At 44.6% G+C, this 24967-nt stretch overlaps 1 long non-coding RNA gene across 2 annotated transcripts; it reads right to left on the reverse strand.

Moving 5' to 3' along the window:
• Positions 1-7389: 7389 nt before the first annotated feature.
• On the reverse strand, positions 7390-23642 carry LOC136563762 (uncharacterized). Of its 2 annotated transcripts, XR_010784649.1 has the most exons (4): positions 23623-23642; positions 16576-16630; positions 16001-16185; positions 11272-11337 (listed from the first exon to the last, which is right to left on the reverse strand). It is a non-coding gene; the product is annotated as an uncharacterized lncRNA (long non-coding RNA). The 2 variants fall into 2 exon arrangements; XR_010784650.1 differs by lacking the exons at positions 11272-11337; positions 16001-16185; positions 23623-23642 and adding exons at positions 7390-8546; positions 9459-9508 and having other exon boundaries at positions 16576-16627.
• Positions 23643-24967: the final 1325 nt, after the last annotated feature.

Below are 24967 nucleotides of genomic sequence, written 5' to 3' on the forward strand. Positions count from 1 at the left end.
ATTATCTCCCCCTTCATTCATGAATAAAGCTACAGGACTCCTCTGTTTCCTTTTCAGACATAAACTTCTGGCGTTGTGGATTAATTTTCCTAACAAACATGAGTGTAAAAAATCTTTAGGCCTGGGAACTTCTGGCACCAGCACTTGATAGATTTAGAGGAGGACCAGAACTTCGACAGGACAGATACCATCGCCCTGACCAACAGGGTGCCAGGTTGTATTCAGTTGTTGTGGGTTAAAACCACTTTTCTCTGTATTATTGTATTTATCATAATCTCTTTAATAAATTTTAACTCTGACCTGTAATCTCTCTTAAGGTTGTTGAGTGGGGTTCATTTGACATACTGGTTTACTTTCAAACCAGCACGACCATGCAACAACAAAACATGGCAGACTTGACAGCATTTGGCAAAACTTTTGTGAACCCAAGTGAGCTCATCAGTTTAAAACAGACTGAAAGCTCAATGTGCTGACCCCACATCCAGTCATCGGTAGAGTGGAGTGAGGAGTGCAACTTAGGAAGTTTAATGAGACAACCACACCATCAAATTATGCTGCTGCTGAATGGATCCAGTACTTGCTCAAAGGTGGTCAGAAGACAGCACATCCTTATTGTAATATATGTTATGAAATAATTCATGCTTATAGAGAGGATGTATTTTATAAGATTGTGAAATCCAAACAAGTCTCTGACCACAAGCAGCCCAAAGATAGACGGTCTACTTGAATTCCAAGATTCCTGAAGGTGGCAGGAGAACAATACTCAGTTAACTTATGAATAGACGTGGCCAGCACAATGATCACCGCTATCCCAAGTAATCAGAAGATGCCCAAGGACAATCATCGCCCTGTTGATACCATCAATCAAGATAGCAGGAGTCGCCAGAAAGGTACATCTGAATACACGACTTCTCTGGACGCGATTAAAGGTACATCTGAATACACGACTTCTCTGGACCGGCTATCAACCAGGAAACAGCGATTGTCCAGCTCTGCACAGTGAAAGAAACTGTCCTGAATATACAGAGTTACAAAAGAAACTGGGACTCCTCTGTCTTGGGCATAAAAAATTGTATAAAACAGCCCTGCAAAAAGCAGCACTTGTGAACAGGGATAGATCTGATGCGATAGAGGTCAGATCCAGGTTCACCCAGTGCCAATCCCGGGCTCGAGGCAGTCTCTTTGGCTGTGGTGGTTTTGAGGACCGTATTTTGGTCACAGAAAAAGAAAAATAAAATCTTTTCACATTTTTGATAATTTGGCTTTCGATTGATCATTTATAACACTATGGAGTTTCTGTGGCTTTCTCAAGCACCTGGAGCAGCTCATGACTACACCCACCTGAAGACAGTGCCTCATTTTTAGCAAAACTGTCCCCTGCGTATTTTAGACCTCAAGGAGGGCCATTAACCCAACCAGTTATACAGGAAAAAAGGGCATTATCTCCCACTGCCTGCTGGGTAGTGTGGCATAGCCTGGCATGAAATGTCACCAATATTTATTGCCACATGTCCAGGAAGCAAAAGGAACCCTCCCCACTGAGCTCCCACATGCAACAGCTTTTGATTTTTTCAAAGCCCTGAGGGTGAAATACCTTTGGGGATCACAAGTATAGAGGTGCTTGTTTAATCTTGGCAAGGGTAAAAAGACTTCTGGGGTGTTCCCTGTGCTCACCAGGAAGATAAATCAAGCCAGTGATTGGGGGACACAAAGAGCATGCACAACACATTGTCCTGAGGAAAATAACCTGACCTCTCCTCTAACTTGACAGCTGTGCGGTGCCATCAATCTGCATTCCAGCTACACCCAGGGCAGCATGTGGCAGGAAACAGACCTACCATCCTTCCACCAAAGCGCACAGCGGCTGTCTGCACTTCCTCTAAAACCTGGAGCCCCAAGGAGAGTAAAAGACAGAAAACAGGCAAAATTCTGCCATCTTAGGTCAGTAGCTTCTAAATTTAGCTTCCCATGCCTTTTCACATGGGCCCACACCCATGCAGCTCTTCCTCCTAAGTTACAACTACAGGACTTGTGTCCATTTTCTTGCTCACATTTCAGCCACTTACCTGTGGGTAAGGAGCATCTCCTTCAAATTCTGGTCTGTTCCCACAGTGGAAAGAACTTCCCCAGACCCCACTCAGACCTGCCTCTACAACTTCTTGGCCTCTTCCTCCCCAAAACAGGAAAGGTCTCTTCTACCATAAATGAGTCCTATACCTGGAGATACCTCAGCTTGCTGCAGAACAGTGACTTCACTCCTTACAGGGCAGACACAGAGGACTCACTCCCTTTTGCATGGGAACTGGCAGAGGTTTTACAAGGAGCAGTAAAATGGGCTTCAAAATACACACAGACAAAAAAAAGGCAGCCTTAGGTTTCTTGTATGTATAACAGAGAAAGAGAGCTCTGTCTACAGGCTGTAAGCAGCTGAAAACGCAAGTGAAGGATGTTCTCAACCAAAGGAGAAGTTTCTCAGAGATGACTTGGCAGTTTTCCTCCCTCTCTTCCACACCTGTAACACATTTTTGTTTAGACATCCACTCGAGAGGTTGCTTGGTTTCCTTCAAGACTAAGTCTTGAAGTGCAAAACTTAGTGCAAGAAGTGCAAAAAAATGGGGTGCTGCAGGTTAGGTGTCAAGAAAGACAGTCCAACTTTCTCTAGAGGAAGCTAGCTGCTGTTTATGTAACGTGAGAGGACATAACATAGTCCAAATAGGTTTGAATAAAAAACTAGAATAGATTCATCTTGACTCAGCAGTGGTTCTAACCCCACAGCCCTTCAAGCACAAGCTACGTAATGGTAGATGGAGTGCAGCTTCCTCCATCATACATTAGCAGCTAGAGCGCAGTAACGCTGAGTGCCCGCAGGAGCGGGCAAACAGGGGCGTGACACGTTTCTGAGGGCATGGCACATCAGTTTGTGAGGCAGTTTGCACAGGGAGGGCAAGCAGGCAGGGTTGCAGGTTTTTCCTGCTAGTAAGGGTACTGTGTATTGTTTGCAGTGTTTCTGTTGGTTGGTAAGTTTTAGAATTCTGTTAGTAATGGCTTTTACGCAATTGAAAACTGTAAGAGTGGTTGTAAGAGTGTATGTAACCAGATGGAACCCTCCAAAAAGGATGCACCTGTCCAGACCCATTCCTGTGCGGAGTGTTTGAGCTTATCAGTGGTTTCAGGGGGCGTTGCGGAAGAAATCTGCCTGCAGTGTGAATAGGTGAATGATCTCCTTTCACTGAGTTTAGAGAGGAGGTTGAAAGACTAAGGAGTATCAGGGAAAGTGAAAGGGAAATAGACTGGGGGAGTTCTGCCCTTCCATCCTTGAGAGAGGCCTACCAAGAGTCAGAGGACACCCATGCCTCCCACTGTCAGACAATAGAAGGACACCTGGTAGATGAAGGAGAGTGGAAATGGGTCCCTGCTTGGGGAGGTAATAATAAAAATTCCTCCTGACCCCCATCCCCTAGCCAGGTGCCACTTCAGAATCGGTATGAGCCCCTGGATCTGGAGAGTTAGACAGATGATTTAGAAGAAACTTATCTGCCCAGTGAGCCTCCCAATTATGATTCATCTGTAAGACGGATCACCACGTCTAATATGAAAAAGAAAAGAAGGGTAATTGTAGTGGGTGACTCCTTTCTGAGGGGAACAGAGGGCCCCATATGTTGACTGGACCCACACCACAGAGAGGTCTGCTGCCTCCCTGGGGCCTGGGTACAGGATATCACTGAGAAACTGCCTGGGCTGATTCAGCCCTCTGATTATTACCCACTGCTGAGACTCCAGGCTGGCAGTGATGAGATTGAAAAGAAGCACGACAGGACAATTAAAAGAGACTTTTGGGCACTGGGACAAGTGGTTGATAGAACAGGGGTGCAGGAAGTCTTTTCCTCAGTCCTTTTGGTGGGTGAGAAAAATGGTGAAAGGAGTAGGAGAGCTCACATTATCAGTAAGTGGCTCAAGGGTTGGTGTCATTTGCAGAATTTAGGATTCTTTGATCATGGGGCAACTTTTACGACGCCTGGCCTGCTGGAACCAGACAGGCTCCATCTCTCTGTGTTAAGGGAAGAACGTTTTTAGCTCATGAACTGGCAGAACTTGTTGAGAGGGCTTTAAACTAGGTCTGAAGGGGGAAGGAGATGCCTCTGTGCTGTCTGAAAGCAGACCCAAGGGTGGTAAGCCTGAGCTGGGGTGAAATCAGCAGCCGAGCTAAGGTGCATGTATACCAGTGCACACAGCATGGGTAACAAACAGGAAGAGCTGGAGGCCATCGTCCAACAGCAGAGCTATGATGTAATTGCCATTACAGAAATGTGGTGGGATGACTCACATGGCTGAAGTGCTGCACTGGATGGCTACAAGCTCTTCAGGAGAGATAGGAAAGGGAGAAGAGGTGGAGGGGTGGCCCTTTATATTAGGGAGGCTTTTGTTGCCATAGGTATTGAAACTAATGACGATGAAGTTGAATGCCTACGGGTGAGAATTAGGGGGAAGGCCAACAAGGCTGACATCCTACTTAGAGTCTGTTATCATCCACCCAACCAGGAAGAAGAGGTGGACAACTTATTCTATAAACAGCTAGATTTTCAGGTTCATCAGCCCTTGTTCTTGTAGGAGACTTCAACTTGCCAGAGATCTGCTGGGAACTTAATACAGCTGAAAAAAAGGCAGTCCAGGAAATTTTTAGAGTGTGTGGAGGACAAATTTTTGTTGCAGCCGGTGGGTGAGCCCACCGGAGAGGGACTGTGTTAGATGTGCTGTTTGCAAATAGAGGTGGGCTGGTGGGAGATGTGGTTGGAGGCCGCTTGGGGCACAGTGATCATGAAATTATAGAATTCTTGATATTTGGTGAAATGAGGAGAAACACCAATAAGACTTTTACATTGGACTTCCAGAGGGCAGACTTTGGCCTGCTTAGGAGACTTATTCAGAGAGTTCCTTGGGAAGCACTCTTAAAAACAAAGGACTTCATGAAAGGTGGGTGTGCTTTGAAACAGAGATCTTGAGGGCACAGGAACCGACTGTCCCTGTGTGCCAAAAGATGAGTTGATGAGGCATATGTCCAGCTGGGATGGGCAAGGAGGTTTTGGAGGAGTTTTGGAATAAAAAGAAGATGTATCATCTTTGGAAGGAGGGTCAGGTGTCTCAGGAAGTATTTAAGGGGGTTGCTAGAGCATGTAGGAAAAAAATTAGGGAGGCCAAAGGTCAGTTAAATTTAAAATGGCAACTTCTGTAAAGGATAATAAAATATGTTTTTACAAATATATCCATTGTAAAAGAAAGGGTAAGACCAGGCTTTATTCTTTATTAGATCCGAAAGGGAACTTAATAACTGCAGACTAAGAGAAGGCAGAAGTGCTTAACACCTTCTTTGCTTCAGTTTTTAGTGAGAAGATGATTTGCCTTCAGGACAACTGTCCTCTTGGATTGGTTGATGATATCAGGGGGCAGAATGGTCCCCCCATTATCTAAGAGGAGGCAGTCAGAGAACTGCTGAGCTGCTTGGTTATTCATAAATCCATGGGACCAAATGGGATCCACCCCAGGGTGATGAGGGAGCTGGCACATGAGCTTGTGAACCCGCTCTCCATCATTTACCAGCAGTCCTGGTTCACGGGTGAGGTTCCAGATGACTGGAGGCTGGCCAATGTGATGCCCATTCATAACAATGGTCAGAAGGAGGATCCAAGCAATTATAGACCAGTCAGCCTGACCTCAGTACCCTGGTAAGGTAATTGAACAGTTTATACTGAGTGTCATCATGCAGCACTTACAGGACTACCAGGGTATCAGACCCAGACAGCATGGGTTTAGGAGGGGTAGGTCATGTTTGACCAACCTGGTCTCCTTTTATAACCAGGTGACCCTCCTGGTAGATGCAGGAAAGGCTGTGGATGTTGACGTGTATCTGGACTTCAGCAAGGCCTTTGACACTGTCTCCCACAGTACACTCCTGGAGAAGCTGCAGCCCACAGCTGGGACAGGAGCACTCTGTGCTGGGCTCAGAACTGGCTGGATGGCTGGGCCCAGAGAGTGGTGGTGAATAGTGCTGCATCCAGCTGGCAGCCAGGCACCAGTGGTGTCCCTCAGGGCTCTGTGCAGGGGCCAGTCCTGTTCAATATTTTTACTGATGACATGGAGGAGGGTATTCAGTCTCTCATTAGTAAATTTGCAGACAACTCTAAGCTGGGAGGGTGTGTCCATCTGTTGGAGGGTAGGAGGACTCTGCAGGGAGACCTGGAACGGCTGGATGTATGGGCAGAGTCCAATAGGATGAAGTTAATAAATCCAAGTGCCGAGTCCTGCATTTTGGCCATAATAACCCCCTGCAATGTTATAGGCTGGGGACAGTGTAGCTAGACAGTGCCCAGGCAGAAAGGGACCTGGGGGTACTAGTCGACAGCTGGCTGAGCATGAGCCAGCAGTGTGCCCTGGTGGCCAAGAAGGCCAATGGTTCCTGGCCTGGATCAGGAGCGGTGTGACCAGCAGGAGCAGGGAGGTCATTCTGCCCCTGCACTGGGCACTGGTGAGGCCCCACCTTGAGTGCTGTGCCCAGTTCTGGCCCCTCATTTTGGGAAGGACTTTGAGACACTTGAGCATGCCCAGAGGAGGGCAACGAGGCTGCTGAGGGGCTTGGAATACAAACCCTGTGAGGAATGACTGAGGGAGCTGGGGTTGTTTAGCCTGGAGTAAACGAGACTTGGGGGTGACCTTATCACTCTCTACAACTTCCTGAAATGTGATTGTAGCCAGGGGGGGTCAGTCTCTTTCTCCAGGCAACAACTGACAGAACCAGAGGACACAGTCTTAAGCTGCACCAGGGAAAATACAGGTTGGATATTAGGAAAAAGTTTTTTACAGAAAAAGTGATAAAGTACTGGAATGGCCTGCCCGGGGAGGTGGTGGAGTCACCATCCCTGGATGTGTTTAAAAAAAGCCTGGATGTGGCACTCAGTGCCAGGGTTTAGTTGAGGTGTTAGGGCATGGGTTGGACTCGATGATCTTGAAGGTCTCTTCCAACCTAGTCATTCTGTGAATTCTGTGAATTCAACCCCAAGTTCTGTCTTCACTCAAGCTTGTAACTTAAGTTTCAGGGCCTGGATCACAGATGCAGTCTGCCAATGTATTCTCACCAACTTCTGGTTTATCAGGTAGAACACACAAATTCTTTTGCAACTTCACAGTAAAGGAACATCTTATCTTGCTGCAGGAAAGGGCTGTGGGATTCAGCAGTCAATAATTAAAGGGGAATAAAATTAACAATGATGGACAACTGGCTCTGGCTTTTTTTTGGATCTCACTGAACCTAGACTCACTCAGATACTGAAACACCACTATCCATATTGCTGGAAAACAAAGGGAGAAGTCCAGGAAGGAAATAAGAGTCCAGACATGTTATCTAAGTCAAAGTAGAATATTTATTTATGTAACTGAAAGTGTTGATACTTGTAGTGCAACGGCAACCCCAAGTTTCTTTGTCTCTGCTTTGAAATAAACCAACTTCCTCAAAACATTTGTGCTTTGCTATCATATGCCTGTTCTACAGTTCCCAGATCATGTAATGCACACTTCACACTATCAAGATGGTACCTCCTTGGAGTTCCACAGATAAGTTACTTCTTCACTTTGTAACTTGTGTGATATAAAGAATTCACTCAAAGCATCTTCATTTCAGTGTTTCCAACTGCAGGATTTTTAAAGTCACATTAATGTGACTCATTAATCTCACCTCAATTCCATTATTTAATGATTAATTCTCATTTAACCCCCATAAATAAGCAAAGTGCAGTGTTCTTGAACTATAACAAACAATGGCTTCAAGCAGGAGTTCATCACAGAAAGAAATTTTGCTAATAGGAAAGTGTGATTAAAAAGAAAGGTATGGTCAGAAAGGTATGGTCACTGAAACATAAAATAAATATACTGGCACTTTATGAAGACAATAGGAACTACCTCAGGCATCCAACTAACAGTCTTTTGTCACATCCATTTGAAAGGTAGCTTGATAAAAGACACCTATCAAGGAGCACATGGTAAGTGTCATTACAGCAAACACAGGTGCAGCACTTGTATCACCAAGCTCAGCACTAGAGCAGCTCAGTTCAGAGGCCTACCCTGATAGTGAGCAGCAGATGGGCTGTGTCAAGCAACTATGTGCAGTGTGATGTGTCACAAAGTGTTGCTGTTGCAACGTAGAAAACAAACAAGGTCAATCTTTCTGTGACAAAAACTTCCAGCACTTGGAGGTTTTTCTGTATTTACATTTCTTTCAATAGAAATCTTTGAAAGATCAAAGACTCAGCGCAAACAGGTGAAAGAAGTGGTATGACTGGTGCAATCTCAAGGCACTGAGCATCCACAGTGTGCAAGAGAGAGTGTGGCTGCATGCAGCTCTCCTTCACCCCAGTGCTACAGGTAGCCAGGGCTAGCTGAATCTACATCACCTTGATTTCTGGCAGTTTCAGGGAGGGCCACCCTGGCCATTCATATTATGACACTAGCTGCTTGGGCACTTCAGCCAGAACTATCTGGGAAAGTGCTTCCTGGGAAGCCTGAAAAGAGAATGGGGAGAATAAATCAAAAATACCACAAAGAACAGATTTGGTAGCCTAGTGAAACACTCTCTTAGAGAATTCAGAACACCTGCCCTGCTCGTTCTGTTTTAAGAATTGGTTGCTACAGCTTTAGGAGCACTTCCAGTCAGTCTCAGTGAGCGCTGCTGATGAAAACCACTTGTTCTCACCTCAACCTCAGACTCACATAGCCCTTATGTGGCCCCAGTCTGAGTGAAAACTGCCCTAGCCACTAGCAAGGTCTCTCATTTTGGGTTTTCATTTGAATTACTCAAGCCAATTGACTATGCAAAATGCACGAACACCAATGCCAACAGTGGAAGTCAGGGAGCTGGTGAGTGACTGGACTGCTTTCGACAGCAGGAAAAATGACCTCAGCTTCAATCACTCATGGGCCTCAACATCAGAGACTGACAGTATGATCTCAGTTCTTTGCTAAATGTTCATATCCCAGGACAGAGAACATCCCCTTTAATCCTGCAATAGCCAAGAGATAGTATGCGAAATCAATTATACAATGAAGGCTCCGAAGAACAGCAAGACAGCAAGACACAGCTTTGAACACAGAAGCCAACATCTCAACTCTCACTGGGAACAAGCAGCACAGGCATGCCCTCTGAGCATGCAGCTTGCACTGCCTTGTCAAGACCGTGGTCATTTTTAGGATGCATACATCCTGGCAATGGGACTCTTCTGAATTAAAAAAAACATATATTTTTGAACTGTTGGAAAGGCACAAACTGGACAATGTCTCGTGCAGCTGGCTCTCCTGTCACAGATTTCAGAACACCACTGTCTCCATCAAGGAACTCCATTGCTTTAAAATTGTCTTCACCAACACCAACAATGATAATGGACATGGGCAGATTAGAGGCATTAACAATGGCTTGCCTAGTTTGGTCTAGATCTCCATCTGTGATGATCAGCAAGGTAAAGTATTGCTGAAAAACATGAGAAAGCATACAGTTAGATATTTCAACACCAGAGCTCACATAACTGAAGGTAGATAGAGCACTCCCTTATGCTAAGAAAGAAATCAAATGTTGCTGTGCATGAGACAAACCCAGAACATTAAAGAAACTTATGTTCATTCACATTTTTCCTATGCCTAATGATTTTCACTGTGCACTTCCAATATTCTCTGTACTAGAAAAAAGAGAAAGGATTAAGTTCAATTTATAAAGAACAGTTACATCAATAGGCAAAAAGTACTAGAGACAAAAAGTACTACTAAATAAACACAGCTGCATACAAAATTCACTGATAGGTGCTGTTTTACTGACTGGCATTCAGAAAGGTTAGAGATATTTAATATCCCTGAAGTATAACTCAAAAAGCCTTGGTTCTTTTTTTATTGATAATTTAATTCAGGTGTGTCTAATTAGAAGCATTAGAAGTATTAGACATCCAAAACACAGCAGTGATAAATAACATGAGAGGTTCTAGAGGTAACGTGAAGGGAACAAGGGTTTTTCCAGAAAGAAAGGAGAACCCCAAACCAATGCCTTAGTGTGGTAAAGTGTTTAAAATTTCTATAATTTTCCAGAAGCTGAAGTTTAGTACCTGGTTCTGAAATGAGCAACTGCTGTTTTATAGCAGCTATTTACAGACTTAAAAGGAGGCAAACACAATGAAAATAAGAGAAAACTGAATTTCCAATTCCAAAGCACAGTTAACATAAATTGCTGTACCAAATTGCTGATTCTTTACTTAAATAGTTAGGTTTAAATCTGAAAGAAAAAGTAGAGATATTTAACACATTACAAGAATTAGGAAGATTTCCCCAAAGTGCTGGGAAAGTTAAAAAATACCCTAGAAATGCAAGAAATTGATCTCCTTAGCCCAAGTGCCTCACAGCATGGGAAATATATTTGATATACATACAAACATTAAGGAGCACCAAAATACTGATAGAGCTTGGTGATAAAACAAGTAGCACAGTAAATGTCAAAATTCTTTCTGAGTGGTCTGTCAGAATGATATCAGCTAAAATCTATCAGTACATCCAAGTCCTTCATTCTTAAGCAAAACAAATTAAGTTTTAAAGAAATGAAGTAAAATTTAACAGCAAACATGGCCACAGCAGCACACAAATGAGCCCATGACCATAGAGAAGCACAGATGCTCTGCAATCAGCACACAGATTGAACAGTTCTCAGACTCCATGCCACTATGGTGGGACAGATAGTCAAGCCCTCTGGTAGCTTCTAAGAGGTTTTTTCTCAACATTCTTGAGAGCAAAATTGTTCAGCACAAAACTCTATTCTATGTGCATGCCCTACAGGTGACAGAGCTTGGTAAGAGAGATTAGAGCAAGGTAACTGCTGCCTCAGTCCAACTGGCTGAACAGCCAACACAGCACCCCTGTACAACGCAACAGTAAGTACAGTGCCAGCAAACTGGGAGAGAAATAAATATCACTTGAGCAATGCAACTAATGTGTCTACCCAGTATAGGTTCGTATCAGTATGTACCAAGAGAGAGCATCGACATGCTCTCTGTAGGCTGACAACAGAAGACCAAACTTGGAATTCAAAGGAAGGAAGCTAACATCAATTCACTATTCCATTCTATTCAACCATCAACATGGAAAACATCAACCCAAAGCATATCCACAATAAAGACCTTGCACTTAGTGCAGCAGTTCCTTGTTGCAGCAAGTGTGCTGCAAACCTTGCCACATGGTTTATAATAGAGGAGAAGTTGGTTGGCCTGTAGAGTCGGATCTGCAGCAGAATTTGGTGGTAGGCATCCGCTATTCCTTGGATCCCTACAACACAAGGAAGGAAAGTTGCCACAAGAGCCCACAATTCCTCTAGTCATTATTTTATAAGCATTACTAAACAGCATAGCCAGAAGACAACACAGCTGTGAACTCCTGAAAGGAAAATAAAGCAGCAGCGTAACTGGAAATACAGGAAGCATAGAGATGAAAGCAGTAGACAGCTGCAGACATAGGATTTGCACATTTCTTCCCCATTCTACAATTCTTCACATCAGTTTTTGTGCCTTTAACATCAGAAAGTTCAGGATTTTAGCTTTTGAACTGGCAGGGTTGATTGAGAAGGCTTCAAACTAGGTTTGAAGGGGGAAGGCAATAAGACCAGACTTGGCAGACATGAGCCTAGGGCTGACATGCCAGCATCAGGGGTGAAATCAAAAGCCCAGCTAAAGTTCATCTATACCCTGCTGACTTTGAAGTGTGTGAGTATCACTGGAACACACTTGCACACTTACAGAGACAAGCCAGGGTTTCCTATGGTAATAAAAGCCAAAAGGGAAACAGCAGAAAATTATCTCAAAGGAATGATGAATATTCCACTAGGAAGGCGATACAGCCAACAGCCCAGCTGAGTGCTTTACATCAACACAAAGAGCACAAGCAACAGACAGGAGGACTTGGAAGCCATTGGTGCTCCTAGAAAGCTACAACTTTGTGCCCTTATTGAAACTTGGTGGGACATCCATGGGAACCCTGTCACTAGAGTACAGCTATTGATGCCTACAGGCTGTCAGGAAGGAACAGGAGAGTAAGAAGAGGTGGAAGGGCTGCCCTCTATACCAAGAGGTGGACTGAGTGTGAAGAGCAGCTATGTGGGTAAAAATCAGATAGAAAGCCTGTGGGTAAAAATTAGTGACCAAGGCAACAAAGGGAACTTCATGGTTGGGGTCCACTACAGACTGCTGGATCAAGGGGAGCCTGTTGATGAAACCTTTCTGGTCCAGCTATGGGAGGCTCTTGTCCTGCTGGGGGACTTGAACTGTCCTGATGTCTGCAGGGATAGTAGCACAGTGAGCTGTAGGCAATCCAGGAGACTCCAGGAATACATGGAAGAAGATAACTTCTTGACCCCCATAATCAACAGCCGTGCCAGAGAAGGTGCATTACTGGATCTGCTGGTCACCAACGCAAGGCAGCAAATTGGGAACATCAAGATCAGAGGCAACCTGCACTGCAGTGATCGTGCATTGATGAAACTGGCAGTCCTGAGGAATACGGGTCAGGTAAAATTAGGCCCCTGAAGGTTAGGAAAGCAGACTTCGCGCTCTTCAGAGAGACAATCAGTGGGATCCTCTAGGATACTGCCCTCGGGAACAAGGGAGAAGAACAGAGCTTGGCAGATTTTTAAGGAAGCTTTCCCTAGAACACAAAAGCTAGCAATCCCAGGAGCAAGAAATCAGGCAAGGAAGGCAAGACACCACTATAGCTGAGTAGGGAACTGCTGGTCAAACTAAAGGGAAAGAAACAAATGCATAGACAGTTGAAGCTAAGACAGGTCACCCAGGAAGAGTATAAAGTTCAGTTGTGTAGGGGTGGCCAAGGTGGAGCTGGAACTGAACCTGACAATGTAGGCGAAGAGTAAAAGGAAGGGCTTCTATAGGCCCATTAACCAGAAAAGAAAAGTCAAAGGTGTTAGCCCCTGATCAACAATGCTGGAAAACTCGTAACAACAGATGAGGAGGCTGAGGTACTCAATAGCTTTTTTGCCTCAGTCTTCAATGGCAAACTCTCTTTCCACACCTCTTGAGTGGATGGACAGCAGGATGAGGACTGGAGGAGCTAAGTCCCTCCCACTGTAAGTAAAGATCAGGTGTGTGATCAGCTGAGGTATCTGAATGTACTTAAGTCTGTGGGACCCATAGATGGCTTCACCAAGGGCAAGTCCTCCCTGACCAACCCAGTGGCCTTGCACAATGGCATAGCTCAGTAGACAAGGGAGGGGACAGAGATGTCATTTATATGGACTTCTGTAAAGCCTTTGACACAGACCCCCACAACATCCTTCTCTCTAAATTGGAGAGAGTTGAAGTCGATGAGTGGACTGTTAGATAGATAAGAAAGTGGTTGGACAGTCACATCCAGAGAGTAGTGGTCAATGGCTCAGAGTCCCAATGGACATTAGTGACAAGTGGGGTCCCTCAGGGGTCCATACTGGGACCAGTGTTGGTTAATATCTTCATTAGTACATGAAGGGAACAAGTGTACCCTCAGCAGGTTTGCAGATGACACACCTGAAGGACAGGGCCATCCAGAGGGATCTGGACAAGCCTGAGAAGTGGCCCACGGGAATCTCTGAGGTTTAACAAGGCCAGTTGCTGGTGCTGCATCTGAGCTGGGTATCAGTCCCAGTATTGGTCCAGACCGGGGCAGGAACAGATCGAGAGCAGCCCTGACGAGAAGGGTTTGGGGGTGCTGGTGGATGAGAGGCTGCACACGCCCAACCGTGTGTGCTGGCACCCAGAAACCAACCATGTCCTGGGCTGCATCAAAAGAAGTGTGGGCAGCAGGTCAAGGGAAGGGATTCTGCCCCTCTAGTCCCCTCAGGTGAGGCCCCACCTGCAGTGCTGCATCCAGCTCTGGAGTCCTCAGTGCCAGACAGACACGAACCTGGTGGAGCCAGTCCAGAGGAGGCCACCAGGTTAATCAGGGGGATGGAGCACCTCTCTTAGGAGGAAAGGCTGAGAGAATTGGGTTTGTTCAGCCTGGAAAACAGGAGGCTTAGGGGGTGACATAATTGCAGCCTTCCAGTTCCTAAGGAGGGCTTACAAGAAAGATGGACAGGGACTTTTTACAAGAGCATGTAGTGACAGGACAAAGAGGAATGGATTCATACTGAGAGTAGGTTTAGATTAGATACTTCTTTGCTGTGAGGGTGGTGAGACACTGAAACAAGTTGCCCAGAGTAGTTGTGGCTGCCCCTTGCTTGGAAGTGTTCAAGGCCAGGTTGGATAGAACTCTGAGCAACCCTGGTCTAGCAAAAGGTCTCCCTGCCCATTGCAGGGGTCTGAAACTAGATGATCTTTAATGTCCTTTCCAATTAAAACCATTCTCTGATTCTATGAAATTGCAGGAAAAATAACCTAGCAAAGATATACTGAAGACTATGTTTACTCTTCCTTTCTACCTTGTCAATTTACCTTGTTTAATTGGTTATGTCCTAATTAGACAAGGTCAGAAGCTCTTGGGAACACTATCTTTTGATTTTCTTTGTGCAGAAGTGAGAAAACAATCCCTGATTGAAGATTCAACCATTTCTGTAACAGAAATGGCAATCTCTAAGGGGTTTTCTAATGCAAAAAGCTTTTTGCAGGTTAACCAAACAATTAAGTCCTATTTTAGATGGTTCGTACTCTTCTATGGATCCATCTAAATTGGCCTATTCCTGGCTTGTATCAATGCAGCTTCATTTGTCACTGTTTACATTGTCCATCATCAGGTTTTAGCATGGTACTACTCAAAACTGCTGCACAAAGACCCTAAAAGACCACAGACACAGATCCCAGTGAGGCAGACAAGGCTGAACTGAGAAGAATTGCTTGGATTTTAGCACTGAATTTCTAATTCAACTTTTTGTTGGCCTAAGACCAGAGGAAAAAAACTAAGTGAAAAATGCTTGTTCAAGAACAATTCTGTGTGACAGCATGCTGAGAGATCTCAGCCCTTAAAGGTCATGATCTAGCACTGGGAACTGCCCTTAAATTTAGCAGTGTGCTGGGGTGACCCTGGCTGGATATGAGATGCCCATCAAAGCCATTTATCACCCCACTCTTCAGCTGGACAAGGGAGAGAAAAAACAATAAGGCTCATGGGTCAAGGTAAGGACAGGGAGATTGCTCAGCACCCACCATCAAGGCAAACCAGATTTGACATGGGGAAATCAGTTGAATTTGTTGCTAATCAGATCCGAATCGGATAAAGAAAAGTAAAAACTAAATCTTGAAAACATCGTCCCCTCACCTCCCCTCTTCTGAGGCTCAAATTCACTCCCGAATTCTCTCTCTCCTCCCCCCTCAGTGGGGTACAGCAAATGGGGGCTGTGGTCAGTTCACATGTCATCTCTGCTGCTCCTTCCTCACTTAGAGGAAAGTCTCTCCTCACTCCTCCCCTGCTCCAGCAAAGGGTCGCTTCCACAGGAAACAATCCTCAATAAACTTCTCCCATATGAGTCCTTCCCACAAGCTGCAGATCTTAATGAACTCCCTGTGTCGGTCCCTGCGCATTCATTCAGGAACAGGCTGCTCCAGGGAATGGCATCCATGGGCTGGTGGTTTCTCCCCCATGGACTCCATGGGCTACAGAGGCACAGCTGTCTCACCATGGTCTTTACCACAGCCTGCAAGGGAATCTCTGCTTGAGTGCTTGGAACACTTTCTCCTCCTTCTTATTTACCAGCCTTGGTGTCTCTAGTATTGATCCTCTAATATATTCTCACTCCTTCCCTCTGAGTGCTGTCACACAGGGATTTTTTTCCACCTCTTAAATCTGTTATCCCACCATCACTGATCTGCTTGGTCTTTGCCAGTGATGAGTCTGTCTTGGAGCTGGCTGGCATCAGCTCCTTTAGATACCGGGGAAGACTCTGGCAGCTTGTCAGAAAAACCACCCCTGTAGCCCCCACTACCAAAACATTGCCATACAAACCAAATATAACCTGAAATCTCTTCTGAAGAAGATGGCTATGAAGAAAAGCAAGCTTTTAAGACAAACTTGAAAAGAGAGCGGTCAAACATATCCACATTGCTGGTGGGGAAATCCTGGTTTCTAAAAGCCTCAGCAGATGGTGGCTCTGGAATCTTAACAAGCACAGGCAAAGGGCTGAGCTGAATCCACTGGCACCTGTAACCCAGCAGAAGTAACCAATTTGAAGCAACAAAAATTTCAGTACAGATTGACAATCAATTAAATCTAGACCCCTTCACTGAAGGTTATGGAGCTTGCCTGCATCAACAGACATCTGCTTTTGTCAGCATCAAGGTGAGAGTACAGCTATATTTGCCCCATGTCTTGGTGCTGCATTTGATTTCTACGAGTTGTCAAATAAACACAGCACTTCAAATATCTCCCCCACTCAGTGGCATTATTAATAAAGAAGTGTTCTCATCTTGGCAATAAGGGTTGCTGGGGTTGAAGTTCAAACTCATGAGATACCTTGGGAAATGGGACATTACAAACAGTTAGGGAATGCAGACATGGACAGAGCAAGGCCCAGCATTGTGAAGGCCCTACCTGCCAGCTAGGAGGAACCTGAGCTCCAAACCCAAATGCAGGAAACAGCTTGTCACTGGAAAGAAAGGAAAACAATAAAAATGAGAAAGAGCAATTCTGTTATAACTCTTCGGTTTTATTCACCAAAAATAGCTGGAGACCAAGGCAGAATTCCTGCCACAAGGAATTGGTACATCATCTAGCTGCCCATGGCCTAGCACCAGGTATCCAATGGTTTCAGACTTGGGCTTGAGAGTTAGATAATTTCTCTCAGTGCAGCACCCCACAGGATTCTCAGGAGATTTCAAAGTAGTAAGAGAAAAGCCAGACCACTCCCAGCCTGGCTACAGGACAAAGCAGACAAATATGACTGCTCCCATTGCTCCCAATGTCTATTCCCATTCAACCAAATAGGACATTCATGTTTGTAATGCATCATCTGCAACAAGAGATCAGTGCCCACCTGAAGCATCAAGGGACTCAGAAGGGACAAGCCAAGAAAATATGGCAAATTATGAAGGGCTGCCATTGCCCTCCCTAGCACTGACACAAGCAAGAGGAAACAGTAGCAGCTCCTAAAGGGATCTCCCAAAGAAAGGGAGCCCCTCAATCATTAAAACAGTGCAGGGCTAGAACAAGCTGTTCTAGTCACATTTTTGACATGATGACTAGATCAGTCAAGACCATTACATATGCATCATAATTCTGGACTACACTTCCCACACTCTAGATGGCAATTAGGTACTCATTTATTCCATCTGGGCTGATGTAGTGAAAAGAATCTGGTGACTTGGGATCTCCACTGGAGGCAGTGAAGTCTACACCCACCTGATCAGGCAACATGATGGCAGCAAGTCACTGATATGTCAGCACAAACAAATAAGAAGAACAAACTATATCCAGAAACAGGGGGTTAGCTCAAGGCCACACAGTTCCTTTTCTCCCAGGCACACAGCAACCCTACACAGGGTTGTACACAAGCCTGCACCCCTTTTCCCAGTTGGGTACAGGTATTTCCAACCCATAGCAATCCTTTCCACTGACAGACCAAACCAATTTCTCAAAAGAAGTTTAAGAAGCCCTAGCTCCATTTAAGTGCTACTTGATCACAAAAAGCAAAAATACAGTATCCTTTAGTGTTTTGCAGACTTCATCACTGCAAATTCATACTGCATTTGCAGTCACTCATGCTGCCAATAAAAGTACTGAACACAACCTCACTGCCTTTGTCCTGTCATCTGTCACATTGTGTGTTTTATATAGGTTTTATTGTAAAGTTGGTTATTTTTTATAAGTTAAGATTTGGTTTGACCCTCGGTTCCCCCCATGTTCTCCCTCATAATGGTTTGTTCCTCCCGCCAGTTACCTGTCTTACCATTGTAACCAACCCCCTTTCGAGAAATTTCTATGTCAATCTTCCCTTAATTAACATATGATTTGTCCCCTGAGCCTTCTCCCTCCCCTGTGCCATTCCTATTGGTTCAGTTGTGCCCCTCGCTCTTCCCCTGGGCTTTGTTCATTGGTCCCTTGTGTCCCCCTCATGTCACACCCTTCCTCTTTGTAAGTGCCTCCCCAACGGCTTTTCTCTGACACTGTTACTGGCCCCGCCTGGGTCAATAAAGCGCCTTGGCATCCATACGTGTGTCCACTCCTTCCTTCCTTCACCTCAGTGCTTCGCAGTCCTGCTCTTGCCTGCGTCACCACACCACAGACAGAGCCAATACTCAGGGGTTCTCGCAGAGGACCTGGGAGTGGTGGGATTTGTGGTCTCCACCAGTCACTCCAGGAGCAGCTGGCCGGCACCCGTCAGCTCCAGTGGCCGCAGTACGAGACTGCAGTCATCTACCAATGAAAGCAGTGGGGAACAACTCACCATAAAGTTAATCTGGCAGCCTCCCATCACATAGTCCAGAAGTGAATATTCTGTCTCAGTCTAGAGGAACAGACATTGTAACACCTACTCATTTCACTATGATCAGAAAATAAAAAAGAAAAAAAAAACACAACAAAAATCTTCCTACCTTGCAGGATTTTATCCTAATAATGCCAGAGTTTTTGTAGTTGTTTTTCTTTCGGTTTTTTTCCTCAGGATGAATGCATTCATATTCCACTTACAGAAAGCAAGCACAGAAGCAAGTTCCAAAATATGTGCCTTTACAGGAGAGCAAATTACTGAAACAGACAGTGCCACACATCCCCCAGTTTCAGAGTTACCAAAATACCCAGTAGAACTAAGAAATTGAATTTTGAAAGGTCTGCAACTACTTTGGCCACTATCTGATGAGCTAAACAGAGTTGCTTTTGCCACCAGCACTAGGCAGAGGAAGCAAAACTCTTAGGGTGGGGAGGCTAAAAAAGCTTGGGCCACAGGTTCCCAGTGGCAGTGCTTCCCTGCTTGGATTCATTCACATTGGTTCTGAATTCACAAGGGCTAGAAAAAAGGCAAGAACCTTCCGCCCACTTTTGTATTATGCCCAATCAAGCTGGCTGGCAACTGGAGTAGTCCTGGGCTATGTCCTGTGTGCAAATACAGCTGCCTCAATTCAGGTGAATCTCAATCTCCAGGAGAATGAAAGGTCAGGTTTTCACTGCAAACAAACCAAAACCAGCACCACCAGCATGTGACTCAACTTACTCTAGTATTGGATGACCACAAGTGCCCCTTGGAAGGACTACTGTTAGCAAGCAAGGTGACCAGAGTGCTCAGGAGGGGGACCAGCTCCAGCACAGACATTATATGAGACAAGCTGTGCTTCTGGACTCATCTGTTACAGCACCAAAAAGCACTTCTGTTTTCACCTGACTCAGCAGAGGCCAAAGCAAGCTGAACTGCTGGGAAAAGTAGCTCAGTGGACAACAGGGTCAGCAGATAACAGGCTCAAAGATATTTTTAGAATAGGAATGGTAACAGAACCCAAAGAAAACAAAGAAATATAATTTCCACACCAGTTTTTATTATTTTTAAATGTTGGCTTAATAATACAAAAATACATGTTTGGACGCAACAATTAAAATTACATGTCCAAGGTCAATATTAGAAAGGGTTTAAAGACTGAAATCTGGACTAAGTTAGCAGGGGCTGAGGAGGTTCACCAGAGAGGGAGCACCTGCTGTCTGCATGTGCCCCAGAGTCGTTTCCTAAGTGCCTAACAAGTCATGTGAGCCATCACTGTCATGATCTGCATACTGCACCTGAAAGGAGGAAGAAGCAGGCAATGGGCAAGTGTCCTGCATTAGGGAGACTGGCCATGGCTCACTGCCCCATCTCCTGTCTGATTGCTCTGCATCAATGCTGGTGAACTCCCCCATGCCATCAGGACTGGGGATGCTGGCCACACCACTAACTGAAACCCAGGAGCAAAGCCATACAGCCAGAGTGAATAGTGAATCTCAAGAGAGGAACATGTTCACTTCCTCACCCATTTAAGTATGCATGGTGAAAACTTAAAAAAAAAAAAAATCTTCCCCTGGTTTAAATGGAAGAGATTAAATAAAGGAATAAATATTTTAAAGAAACATTAAAACCCCCCAACATTTCACAGTACAAATGTGTAAATGTGAGGTCATTCAGGGCAAGATATGCAACTGGGGTAATGGGAACAAGCAATTAAAACTTTATTATCCAAACTATGCTCCTTTTTTCTGTCCAACAATAGTATCAATTTACAAGGAAATTCTAATTTCCATGGAACAGTAAGTCTGTCTCTTTCTGCATCTTATATACCAACCAAATTATAAATACTTTATTAATAAACAGTAATTTTTATGTCAGAATGAAGGCTTCAGAACTAGATAATAGAGAACAGCAATGCATATACAAATAAAAATACATTAATAACTGGTTTACAGGAACATGGTGTCATAGCTCTCCACAAAATCAGCAGTGAGGAGCATTTCTAACATGTTCAACTGAAGAACACAAGTAATTCCAGAAGCAGTCAACTAAGGGACAGTTGTAAGCAGCTGCCTCTTCCTCCTCTGAAGCTCACATGCCACACAGATTCAGGAACTCTCTTTCAGAGATCTGCCTTCAGAAATCAAGTTGATGTTACTCCAGTATAAACCACAGTGACAGCTTTCTCCTAAGGACAATGGGACAAGATGAACCCATGGGTAATTTCACACCCTGATAAGGATGTCAAATTCAATGGCTACATATCTGAATTTGACACAGGGTTCTTTACAGGACTATTCAGATCTACAGGGTGTCTTCCACTGGTATCAATGGAAAACCCATGCAAACAGCCAGGTGAATTATGGCTTAATATAGTCACCTAAATGGGAAGCACCATGGCATCTTCCAGTGTCTTAATGGCAAAAGATACCACAGAGACTGTTTCCCCTTCTCCTCCCCCATCCTTCCCACCTAACTTCTGCTTTTCTCATCTAAACACTCCACCATGAAGCAATTCCCACCCCTCCTCCCTGAACTTTACTTGGCTTCTCCCAACATTTCTGATGTTTGCACATCACCCAAAAGTGACTAGATCATGCCAGGGAGGCCTTCTCTTGTGCAGAAACCAGGGTGCAGACTCCCAGTGAATGGTCTCCTTTATGCCAGGACACCTGGAGAGCTTCAGGGAATCCAGCCACTGCCATCTCCACACACCTCCTCTCCCCTCCTTCGTGCTCCTACTCCCCTCACAGCCATGCCAAGGACCAGTTCAGTTATTAGTTCACAACATGGTATGGCTTAAAACAAAGCTCTTTTTTTCTAAGACTGGCCAAGACTGGTTTTTTTCTAAGACTGGCCAAGATTCACTGCAGGCAGCCCAAAGAGTGGTGTTGCTGCAAACAAAACCCTTCAATACTGCAGGACACTGTATTGACTTATTTATTATTTCTTCGCAAATAAACTCTCCAAGACTCATTACAAGCCATGGAATACAGTCAGCAAGGAAAAGGCCCCTTTCATCTACAGGAGTAACTTTCAAAATCCACAGAAAATTATTTTGCCTTTGTATATATGCCAATAAACCTGTGAATACCAACAAATACAAATTTCTATTTTGCTACTTCTATTTGCTACATTTGTTATTTCTATTTAAGTAACTATGGGGCTGAGGTGCTGCTTTCACTTACTTTTCATAAAACTGTAACAAAGATTAGGCTGTGTCACAAATATGAGCTGTTCTTAACACAGAACAAGGAGAACAACACTCTGAATCACAATGAAGAATTGCCATAAGAATTGCCACAGTAGATAACATTTGATCAAAAGATTTATGTTCACAAACATATTCAGCATTTAATCCTCATGCAGAGCTGGCAAAGTTGTTGTTTAGGGGATACACCAAAATGGTGTATGCTACCCAAAGTTTCACCACTAGGTAAATTTCTGGAAGCCTCAAACAAGGTTTTGAGGAACAAATTCCAAATGAAAAATAAAACAGTAGTGCAATATTATATACTTCAGTGTTGTTAGTGGAACTCCTGACTATCAGTCTAGACTCCCCTGACTAACTTCCCCAGCATGTTAAGGAAATGAACAGCTTAATCCTTTTTCACAGCTGCATTGGGAAATTTCAGAGATTATCTGCCCATACATCAAGAATTTTGGCTTAAATGAACTAACAGAAAAAAGCTATCCTTTTGAAGAAGTAGATAATTCTGAAGTGGACTCCAAAGCATAGAAAGCTTCTAAAAAACAAACAAAACAAAATAACAACACAATATTTTTGGGCTATAGCAAATATAGCCCCACAAAACAGTATGTGTAGACCATGTCATGTCAGATCTAACCAATGACAATATGCACCTCTTAGTCACCTCCTCTATATGCTTGCTGCACCCTTTCGAACAAAGATGACTTCTTTCTGACCTAAGACTGTTGATTCCCCACCAATAACAACTCACAAACACCACTTAGAACACTGCCACCTATCAACAAGCCCAGCACACCTGTTCAAGGTTTGGATTTTTCTTTTTTTTTTCTTTCTCTCAGGGAATTTTCCTCCCATTTGTTGCCTAAGAGAGACAAAAGATGTGGCCAAGATGGGGAGGAGGAGACAAGGGGTGAGTAGCTGGGTGCAGTCTCTTAGCTGGGGAGTGAGCTTGGTAGCTGGGGGAGATTTTATCTTGTGAAGTGCAGAGATACCAAAACTTAGCTGGGGGCCAGGGCCTGGGCTCAGCCCACTCTTGCAGCCTCGCTCTTGGGATCAGAGGTCATGGTTGTGGTTTTGATCCTGGACTGCTGCTGCCCAAAGGCTTCACCACTGTGGAGTTTTGTCCATCACTGCTTCCCCTTATCCTGGGTGAGACTCTGCTCGTAAGAGCAGCTGTTGAACTGGGACCTTTTCAACAACCAACCTCACTGGAAGAGACCCTCATCAAGTGCTTGGGTGCCTCAGGGGAAACCCAGGACCCCTCTCCCCCTTTGGAGGGAGCACCTCCCTGCTGCTTGTGGGGGCCTGGCTGCCACTGCTGGACCCCCATTGCTCCTGCCACAGCTTCGGGTTTTTTGCTACACTTTGTTTGCCACCCAGGGTCTGCTCACCTCTGCTGTTCCAGCCTGCTGTTCTGAGGTTCCTGCCTGGCTGCTTCCCATGAGTTTGCCAACAAAGTCCCTTCTCCATCCCTTCCGCCAGCCCGCCCGCCATTGCAGTGCACAGAGAGGCAGCCAAGCTCGCGCCACAGCGCCCCCTGCAGCCCCGGGGGAATCATCGCCCCGCCCTGCCCGGCCGGGAGCCAGCAGCGCCCCTGCTGGCTGTGCCCGGAACTGCACCGCAGGGGAAGGTGCCTGCAGCCGGGACCAGGCCGGCCCTGGGGCTCTGCGTCTGCTCGTCGGTGCTGCCGGGCTTGGTGTTGGCTTGCCTTGTTATACACACACACGCTAGTAAGGAACTGCTATTCCTTTTCTGGTATCTTTGCCTGAAAGCCCTGTCATTTCAAAGTTATAATAATTCAGAGGGAAGAGGGTCATATTCTCCTTTCCAAGGAAGATTCCTGCCTTCTTTGGCAGACACCTGTCTTTTACACCAAGACAACACCTGAACACCTATTTCCAGGTTAATAATCTCAGTAATTATTAGGAACTACCATACTGCACAAAGAACAACGTTAGCATACATGCATTTTGCTAAATCTTCCATATCAAGCTTTCAGCATGAGATTTCTTCAGAGAGCGGATGAAGAAGTAAAACTCTGCAAATGTAAAGCATTTAGGTGTTAGAAAAGTAGAGAGAAATTACACTCACACAGAACAATCTATGTATTTAAATGCCTTTAAATTATCAATGCATTGCTTAGAAGAAAAATTAACATATTAAGTTGCTATCAGATTTTTCTTTTGTAGAAACATATTAAAATATGTAGTTGTTCTGCTATACCTCCACAAGCCAGGGACACAGAGATTAATTATCATATACAAGACCACAGGGGAATGCAATTCTGACACAAAACTAAACTTCTACTTGAAAAAGATAGAAAAAGAGTTGGGAAAACCTTCCAGTCTCTTGAGTGGATAAATCTGACAGATACCTCAAAGACCTCTCTGTGTTAGTATCCCAAGGTGCTTAAGTTTGTCCAATATCTGCAAGTTTCTCAGTTAACTTAGAAACAGTGCTAGCAAGCCACAATGAAAAAAACCCAAAACAACCAACCACCCAACCAAACAAGACACCATCACCAAAGCTCAACTTGAAACCCTGGCCAGAATAGTGAAAAAACCAGTTACAATTTTTCTTATGACTAATCATTGGAAATCGTGCCACTTCTGCATTTGCCGACTTCTCAATTTGACAACTCATCATTTTTAAAAACAGACATATAATCCCTTATCTGCTGCACTACAATTCTAGAAAGGCAATCTAACAACTTAAATATGACTAGACATCCTGATAACATCAGGTTAGCATCAACAGAAAATTGATGACTTGGAACAACAAAGAGAATTTCTAAAGGCTGTACCTTGATAGGTTTATTAAAATCTCCACCACAGAAAGTTTGCAAGGGAACAACTGAACTTCCTGCAGCATGGATTTAAGTTGTTCTTGATGACCTTAAAAATATGACAGCATAATGTCACATGAGGAATACAGCATGCAACTCACAAGGAATGATGACATGAGGGCTCTTCATGGCAAGTTAAGAATAGCTTCAACCAGTTCAATCCTGGCACGTATCAATGGTCAAGCAACAGCTCTGCAAGAAATAAAAGCTTGATGCTCTCAGTGAAGTTACATTTTACAGCCAAGCTCAACACCAATGAGAAGGAAGAGAGACCCTCTTCTCACTTGCTGTCTGTGGTCAGACTCCTTACTCAGGTAGCTCCATCCAGTCACCAGGCAGCAAATAAACAATTTGCTGCAGCCATAGTGAGCAGAATACCTTTTTATAGGATACTTTCTCTGCAAAACTGGTGCAAAGCATGACCAGGAGTGGGACTCTCTCTCACTTTGAGTAAGAATAAGCT

The sequence above is a fragment of the Molothrus aeneus genome, chromosome 17, assembly GCF_037042795.1.
Source record: "Molothrus aeneus isolate 106 chromosome 17, BPBGC_Maene_1.0, whole genome shotgun sequence".
Lineage (NCBI taxonomy): Eukaryota > Metazoa > Chordata > Aves > Passeriformes > Icteridae > Molothrus > Molothrus aeneus.